The sequence below is a fragment of the Suricata suricatta genome, chromosome 6, assembly GCF_006229205.1.
Source record: "Suricata suricatta isolate VVHF042 chromosome 6, meerkat_22Aug2017_6uvM2_HiC, whole genome shotgun sequence".
In the NCBI taxonomy this organism is placed as follows: Eukaryota; Metazoa; Chordata; class Mammalia; order Carnivora; family Herpestidae; genus Suricata; species Suricata suricatta.
In genome coordinates, this window is record NC_043705.1 from 22820657 (window position 1) to 22829334 (window position 8678).

Here is an 8678-nt window from a genome sequence, read left to right on the forward strand (position 1 = left end):
TTCTTTTCTCTTGCTTCACATTGTTTTAAGAATACAGTATAGAATATATATAACATACAAAATATGTGTTAACTGTTTATGTTGTTGGTAGGGCTTCTGGTCAACAGAAGCCAATCAAAATTTATTTACAGTTTTGGGGGAGACAAAAATGCAGATTTTTGAGTATGTGATGGGAGGGCAGAGGTCAGCACCCCTGACCCCCAGGTTGCTCAGGGGTGAACTGTGTATCAAACTATCAAAGAGAACCTTAAAGGCAGCAAGAGGAAAGCAATGCAAAAATTCTCAACAAAATACTCACAGAGTTCATCAGCACCGTAAAGGATTATGCAGGATAGCCATGTGGCATTCATACCTGGAATGCAAGAATGGTTCAGCAGAAGAAAATCAATATTAAGACACCACATTTACAGAATAATGGGCAGAAGACCATCACAACTGATAGAGAAAAAAGCATCTGACAAGATTCAACACTATCTCATAGTAAAAATACTCAACAAACTAGTAATACACAGTATTTCAACAAAATGAAGGGTGTATATGGAAAGCCCATAGCTAATAACATCATAATGATGAACTGAAACATTTTCCTCTAAGATCAAGAACAAAACGTGGTTGTCTGCTTTCCCCTTTCTACTGAATAAAATACTAGAAGTCCCTGTCACAGCAGTTGGGCAAGAAAAGAAAATGAAGGCACCTATACTAGAAAGAAGAAAAGTTATCTCTGCTCAAAGACAGCATTATCTGGTATGTAGAAAATCCTAAAGATTGCACAAAAGACTGTTAGATAAACTTTGTAAAACTGCAAATTCAAAATCAACACAGAAAAATCAATTACGGTTCTATATACTAGCAGTCCAAAAAGAAAATTAAAACAATTCCGGGGGCACCTGGGTGGCTCAGTTAAGTGTCCAAGTTTGGCTCAGGTCATGATCTCATGGTTCATGGGTTTGAGCCCCATGTCGGGCTCTGTCCTGACACCTCAGAGCCTGGAGCCTGCTTCAAATTCTGTGTCTCCCTTCCACTCTGCCCCTTCCCTGCTTGCATTGTCTTTCTCAAAAATAAATGTTAAACTTTTTTTAAAAAGAAAAACAATTCTATTTATATTGGCATCAAAAAAATACAATACTTAGGAATAACTTTCACCAAGGCAGTAAAAGACTGTGCACTGAAAACTACAAAACAATAAAAGAAATTAAAGACAAAAGAGGGAAAGGTATCCTGGGTTTGTCAATAATAAGACTTAATATTGTTATCAACACAGGGAAATCTACAGATTTAATGTACCTTCTATCAGAATCCCAATGACATTTGGGACATTAGTACAGGACAGTACAACAACAACAGTACAGATTTTCAAAGGACCCTGAAAAGCCAAACAATCTTGAAAAACAACAAACTGAAGGTCTCATACTTGATTTCAAAACATATTACAGTAATTAAATCCATGTGGGAGTAGCAATATACAGCCAAAGAATCCAGTAGAACAGCCTAGAGCCCAGAAATGCATTCTCCTGTGTATGTTCAACCTACTATACAAGGGATTGTCAACAATGATGCCAAGACTGCTCAACAGGTTAAGGCCAGTTTTTCAACAAATGCTGCTGGGAAATCGGATATAAACATGCAAAAGCATAAAGTTGAACTCTGTCACGGTCTCTTTGGACTACTGTAACAACAAGCCACAGACCAAGTAGCTTATAAACAACAGAAATTTGTTTCTCAGTTCTGGAGGCCAGGAAGCCCAAGGTTCAAGTGCCAGCATGGTTGCTTTCTGGATGGCACTTCTAGTTCACAGCCAGTGCCTTTGTGCCGTGTCCTCAATGGCGGAAGGGGACAAGGGGCCTCTCGGTTAGAAAGGCCCCCATTCTATGCATGAGGGCAGATCCTTCCCAAAGGCCTCACCCACTAACACCATCATAAAGAGCATTTCAACGTATCAGCTGGAGGGGGGCACAGACACTTAGACCATGAAAGATCCTTGCCTTACACAATATACCAAAATTAAAATGGATTGAGGACACAAATGTAAGACTTAAAAACACAAAACTTTTGGAAAGATTTTGGGAGGAAGCTTCACAATAGAGAATTTGGCAATAATTTCTTGGATATGACACTAAAAGCAAAGGCAACAAAAGGAAGTATGTGAACTGGACTGTATCAAAAACGGCATCAAAACACACAACAGAATGAAAACATAACCTGTGGAAAGGGAGACGATATATTTGTAATCATGTATCCAGACTGTATACAGACCTCTTCCATGGTGCTGGCGTGGCTCAGTCCGTTGAATGTCCGACTCTTGATTACGGCTCACGTCATAATCTCTCATTTCATGGAACAGAGCCTTCTGTCAGGCTCTGTGCTGACAGCACTGAGCCTGCTCGGGATTCTCTCTCTTCCTCTCTCTACCCTTCACCCACTCATGCTTGCACATGCTCTCTCTCGAAATAAACAAACATTAAAAACAGAGAACTCCTTCAACTCAACAGCAATAACCTAGGATAATCGAAGGATACCTACGATAGGATAAAAAAAATACAACCCCAAAAATGACAAAAGTTAGTTGTTTTCAGATGTGTGGGAACGGGGACCGTGTGCTACTGCTGGTGGGAATGTAAAATGGTGCAGCTGCTACAGAAGACAACTACGGAGTTTTCTCAAAAAACTACACATACTACTACTGTATGGTCCAGCCATACGTTTGTGGGTGTATATGCCAAAGAAGTCAAAGCGAATCTCAGAGGTATCTGCACACCAACGCTCACAGCAGTGTTATCCACTAGAGCCAAGAGGTAGAAGCAACCCGTGACCAGCAAAAGCTAAATGGAAAAATAAAATGCATGCACATCCATGTGTGCACACAAACAGGAATACTCTTCAGCCTTAACAAAAAAGGAAATTCCAACATCCTACAACATGGATGAATGAACCTTGAAGACAGACATTACACTAGGTGACACATGCCAAGCACAGAAAAATACTGTGTTCTTGTCTAAGTTAATGTAAGTTTATAAAATATAAGGTATCTAAAGTAGCCAGATTCAAAGAAACAGAAAGCCAAAGAACAGGTCATGTGAACCCACAGACAATGGCAGAGTGGACAAAAAGAGACGGGAGACAAAGTAGAATATTCGGTGCCGAGCCAGTGCGTGACGAGGCCTGCCTCCGAGCAGACATGGACATCCACTGAGAAATGCTGGCCCCTGACTCCGCCACTGGACATCTTCCTCCGCATTCCTGCTACCTGAATGCATTCTGGGGATGAACTTGAATGCAGGCCACCCTCACCCACGCCCGCATGCCAGCAGAGATGCCTTCCGGATTGAGATCTCGTTAAAAGGCACATGGACACATGCCTTGCACCAGCACCAGAGACCCCAGAAGCGGCCATGCCAGCAGCTCAGGCTGTTCAGCAACTGCCCGACAGCTCAGGACTAAGCCGCGCTCGTTCCTCAGGCAGCACAGACCCTCACGCTGTTACACCGTCTCTGCTCAACGCATCGGGCCGATCATACGCAGCGCTCCCGCAGAGCGTCCTCGCTGTGCCCGCGCGGAGCAGGGGCTTTGGGGGTAACCGAATCACGCACGGCTTTGAAGAACCACTTGATGTTTTCAAATGAAGCCTCAGACATCACATAGAGGGTCAGACACAGATCGTGCGAGAGCATCCCATGTGAAGAACACCACGGGCCAAACTCAGTGACGTGGCCATGGGGCTTTCCTGGTGTGACGGGCAGAAAGGAAGGGGAAACCCAGTGCGGCCCAGCCAGTTATTCCAGGAAATTGGTGCGTGGTGAACGCAAGGTGTTCCCTCAGACTAAACAAACCTCGCCATGATCTTCCTGACTTGGATTTCAAAGAGCAGGGTTGTTCGTTGCCTTCCGTGATGTCGGCACCCTCCTTTCTCTGCTCTCTAGCTTGTGGAGGCAACGCAGGTTTCTCTCTCCTGCCTGGCCAGCCACTTGCAGCTCTCAAATCTGCACAGAAAACCAGGGAGCCGGCAGGTGTTTCAATCTAGCTCAAGGCTGTTCCTGGGCAAGTTCCTCAGGCCTTCTGTTTCCTAAAAACAAGGATTTACAGGACGGGTGAAAGAAAATCACCAGCACAGGCTCCTACTGAAATAGACGGTACAAAATTATGAGCTCTGCTTTTTTCCAACCTTAAGAAAAACACAGAAGATAAATTTCCAGTACAGGTTCAGTGGTTGACGTATTCATTAGACTTTTACTAGTTCCAGATTGCCAAAAGCACTTCACAGGCTTGGCCTAACGGGAGGGGAAGGGGAGCTCAGTGGATGTGCTTGGCAGCGTGGCTACTTGAGGGCTGGGCCACTGCATGGAGGGGCTGAGGACCTGCCTAGTCGACGCCAGTCTTGTGCTAGGTGCACCTGCCTGTGCTTTCTCAGCCATCCTATTAGAGAAGTCTTACTCCTTATGGTACCAATGATGGAACTGATGGCTGGAGTGGGTACATTGCTAGCTCAAAGTCAAACAGCTAACTCCTGGTGTATTAGTCTTGGAGTTGACCAGGAGTGTCATGAAGGCATACAGGAACGGACCTCCAGCTACATGCTAGGCAACGTAGGAAGGCCCCACCCACAGTCATGCACACGTGTGCATTTGTGCACGCAGGGGAGGGTTACTGTCACATGAAGTCTCACCAGAACACCCTGTCTTGGAGAAGGAATAGTTCCCTTAAAAAAGGGATTTGGGGACGTGTTCTAAAATGAGGAAAAGCAGGGAAGCTCGGGGTGGGGGGTTGTTGGGGGGGAGCGAAAGGCAGAACCGGGGTTAAGGACAAGGGGTGAACTCCACATAGGTCGGCTGCCTGCCAGTGCAGATCTCTAAGAGAACAGGCTGTTACGGCAAAGACTAGAGCCCCACGGCTACACTTCTAACTCTCCTTCCCGGTCACCTGCGTGGAGCGGGCGCCACCTGGCTCGGAGGCCTCGGCAGACCGGAGATGCCGCCGTAGCCTTTAAACCAGAAGGTGGAGACAGGACAAGGCTCAGGAGGAACTAGTACAAAACGTTTTCTAATTGGAAGATAGATAAAAAATAGTGACCCAGAACACCAGTAACAGCTTAACGGTAGAAGCCAACCCAGCCCCAGGCTGCAGTGGGCGTGCTGGGCTTGGGGCCCTCAGAAGACAGGACAGAGGCCCGACATGCCCCTCCAAGCAGTCCACAAAGGACTCCAGAACTCTCACCATCCTGAGCATTTGGGTCCCTGCCTGATCTCTAGACCGCAACCCAACACCTGTCCCTTCCACCTGCTTCCTGGGACAGAGCTCTTTGGCTATCTCGTCTTATTCTGCCTGTCAAAGGAAGCCACAAGCTCAAGTAAGATTTAAAGGTCTGACCTTATTGATGACAGAAAAATAACATCTTTGAAAGTTTCTTTCTTTGCTCCTTAGCATGATAAAGCCCTAGAGTTTTTCAGTGAAGTGCCTGACAAGCTGGAGTTAAAACCCAAGGTCAAGTTTCCCTGTGAATTTTTGCCCTCCGTGCAATCTCAGAGCTGACTAGATACTTGATCCCTGGTTCCTGAGGAGCAGACGCAGGGGGAATGATCATTCGGAGTTCGGGCTTATTAGCTGTGTTCAGTCGTCCTATACGTGCTCCTGGTCTCGAAGGACTTGAAACCCTTCACTGCCGGCTGATTCCCTCAGCCGACTGCAAAGACTTCATTTATTCATCTTTCGTGGGTGGGATTTGCGGGGGTGGGGAGCAATCAAAAAAATTGTGGTAAAACACAAACATAAAATCACCATCCTAACCATTTTTAAGGATACATTTCAGAAGTGTCGCATACATTTGCATTACCATACAATCCATATCCAGAAAGTTTTTACCTTGCAAAATGGAAATTCTATACCCATTGAACCATAAGTCCTGCCCAGTCCCTGGAAACTGCAATTCTACTTTCTGTGCCTGTGAATTTGACGCTACTAGGTACCCCACATAATCAGAATCATTCACTCTTTATCTTTTTGTTTGCTGGCTTAATTCCCATAGCATAATGGCTTTTCTCAAAGTTCACTCATGTTATAGCAACTGTCTGAATTTCCTTCCTTTTAAAAGCTGAAGAATACTCTGTTTTATGTGTGCACACAATTTATTGTTCGATGCATCCACTGATGAATGTTTGCATTTCTTCCACCTCCTGCCTGTTGTGAATCACTCATGGGTGTGCAAATGCCTCTCTTGACACTGTTCTCAATTCCTTGGAATATACACGCAGAAATGGGACTGCTGAGGGGCACCTGGGTGGCTCAGTCGGTGAGGTGTCTGGCTCCAGCTCAGTTCAGGATTTCACAGGTTGTGGGCTCAAGCTCCTCATTGGGCTCTGTGCTGACAGCTCAGAGCCTGGAACCTGCTTCCCTCCACAGAAGAGTCTGTGTTTCCCCCTTTCTCTGTCCCTCCCTATTTGTGTGCTCTCTCTCTCAAAAACAAACAAACATTAAAAAAAAAAAAAAGAAATGGATTACTGGATCATAGGGGAATAGTATACTTTCTGAGGAACCTCCAGAGCACAGGGTTCCCATTTTTCCACCTCTCCACCAACATTTGGGATTTTTTGATAGTAATCATCTTAATGGGTATGATTATGATTTCCATTTCCCTCATAACTAAGCGATGTTGAGCATCTTTTCATGTGCTCATTGTGTATCCTTTTTGGAGAAGTTTCTTTTAGGTCCTTTGCCCATTTTTAGATTGCTTTTGTCCTTGTTGAGCAAGACATCTTTAATAAATTTTAAGAAATCCTTAAAAATATTGTGTCTATTAAAGTGTGAAAGTATACTGAGGGTGAGTGTCTTACCCAACGTGGCATCGTAGTTGTTGAGCGACACCTGCGGAGACCCCGCAGTGCAGCCGCCTCTCCCGTCCACGGCTCTGGGAGCTCCTCGGCCCCTGGTCTGCGTGCTCAGGCTCCTTCCGCCAGGGGGGCTGCACCACAGTCTCCGTGCTACGAAGGTGGGTGGTTCTAGTTCTCCACTCATTAAAATTGCGACTCCCATGTGTTTTAACTTAGAAACAGTGAAGCGCTCAGTATCATCAACACGTCAAGAGTATAACCCTAGTGCATTTTCTACTTGGAACCAATTTTAGTTTGGGGAGCATCTTGATTATATCCCCAAGAGGTGCTGCTGTCAGATAAATGGCCACTATATAAAGGAGGGCTGGCCAGCCAAGACTCTATTGGGCAAAGAAATGGCATTCTAGAAAAGGAAATCAAACGAAGAATTCAGGCAGAAAACGTCGCAAGTGTGATGAGGCAGAGCGTGTGGCAGCACAGGCACATGTGGGGGGGCTGGGCACTGCCACAGGGTTATTCACGTGTGACCTCGCTGCATCCGCGGAGCAACAATAACTATGAGATGGGTTATTGCTGGCAGCCTTTTGTGAAGAGAACTAAGGCAGAGAGGATATACAAGCGAAGAAGTAAGAATATTAGTTATCTGCTGCTGTAAATTATCACAAACTCAGCAGCTCAAAACCGCACGATTTCAGGGGGTCAGGTGCTTGGCCCCGGTTGCCTGGGTCTTCTGCTTACGGTCTCCCAAGGCTGTATTCAAGCCGCTAGCTTTGCTGTGCTCAAATCTGGAGGCTGAACTAGGAAAAAAGCCACTTCCTAGGTTGCTAGCATTCATTCCCTGGAGAACTGAGGCTTCCCCCCGTCTTCCTGACTGAAGGCTGAAGACCCGTCAGCACCTCTGTGCGCCCCTGTGACCCCTGCAGTGTTATTCACAATTGCCAAGATTCGGAAACAGTCTGTTGATGAATGGGTAAGCAAAATGTGGTACCAGCAAAGGAACATTATTCAGCCTTTAAAAAGAAAAAAAAAAATCCAGCCTTTTGTGGGAAACCTGGATGAGCCTGGAGGACGTTATACTAAGTGAAATAAGCCAGGCAGAGAAAGACAAAGAAGGCATGATCTCACTTATGTGTGCAGGACGGTGGGGGCCAGGCGTGGCGGGGTGTGCCGATGCGAAGACTGACTACGCGGGACAAGTAGGTTCTGGAGTGCTGCTGGATGGCAAGGGGCAGGATACTGTTTCGCATACGTGAAATGTGCTAACGGAGCTGATTTTAAGTGTTCTCAAAACACACACATTTTAGTTATGCCAAGTAATGAATATGCTAATTGGCTTAACCATGGTAACCTTTTGACAACATACACATACGTTAAATCATCACGTTGTATAGTTGTACACGGCCATACGCTGAATACTTAGGCCCCGCCCCCACTCATGTGTTGAAATCCTAATCACTAAAAGGCAGGATAGTAGGAAGTAAGGCCTGTGGCAGGTGATTAGGTCAAGTGGGTGAAGCCCTCATGATTGGGATTAGTACCCTTATGAAAGCCCCTTCTCTGTGAAGACAGACCAAGAAGGCACCATCCATGAACCGTGAGCCTCCTGCCACCTTGGTCTTGGGACTTCCAAGCTTTCAGAACTGTTTTGTGACAGCGGCCCGAATCGACTACGGCATACACCTCAAATACACACAATTTTTATCTGTCAAGCACACCTAACTCTAAGTAAAGTAGGGGCAGAAAGCCCCAAAGCACATCAGACATTTAATAAGTCTTATATGAAAAATATTAAAGACCTTAAACCAAATCAATAAAACAGTGAGAATCAAGAGAAAATCTAAATAAATGCAGAAATATACT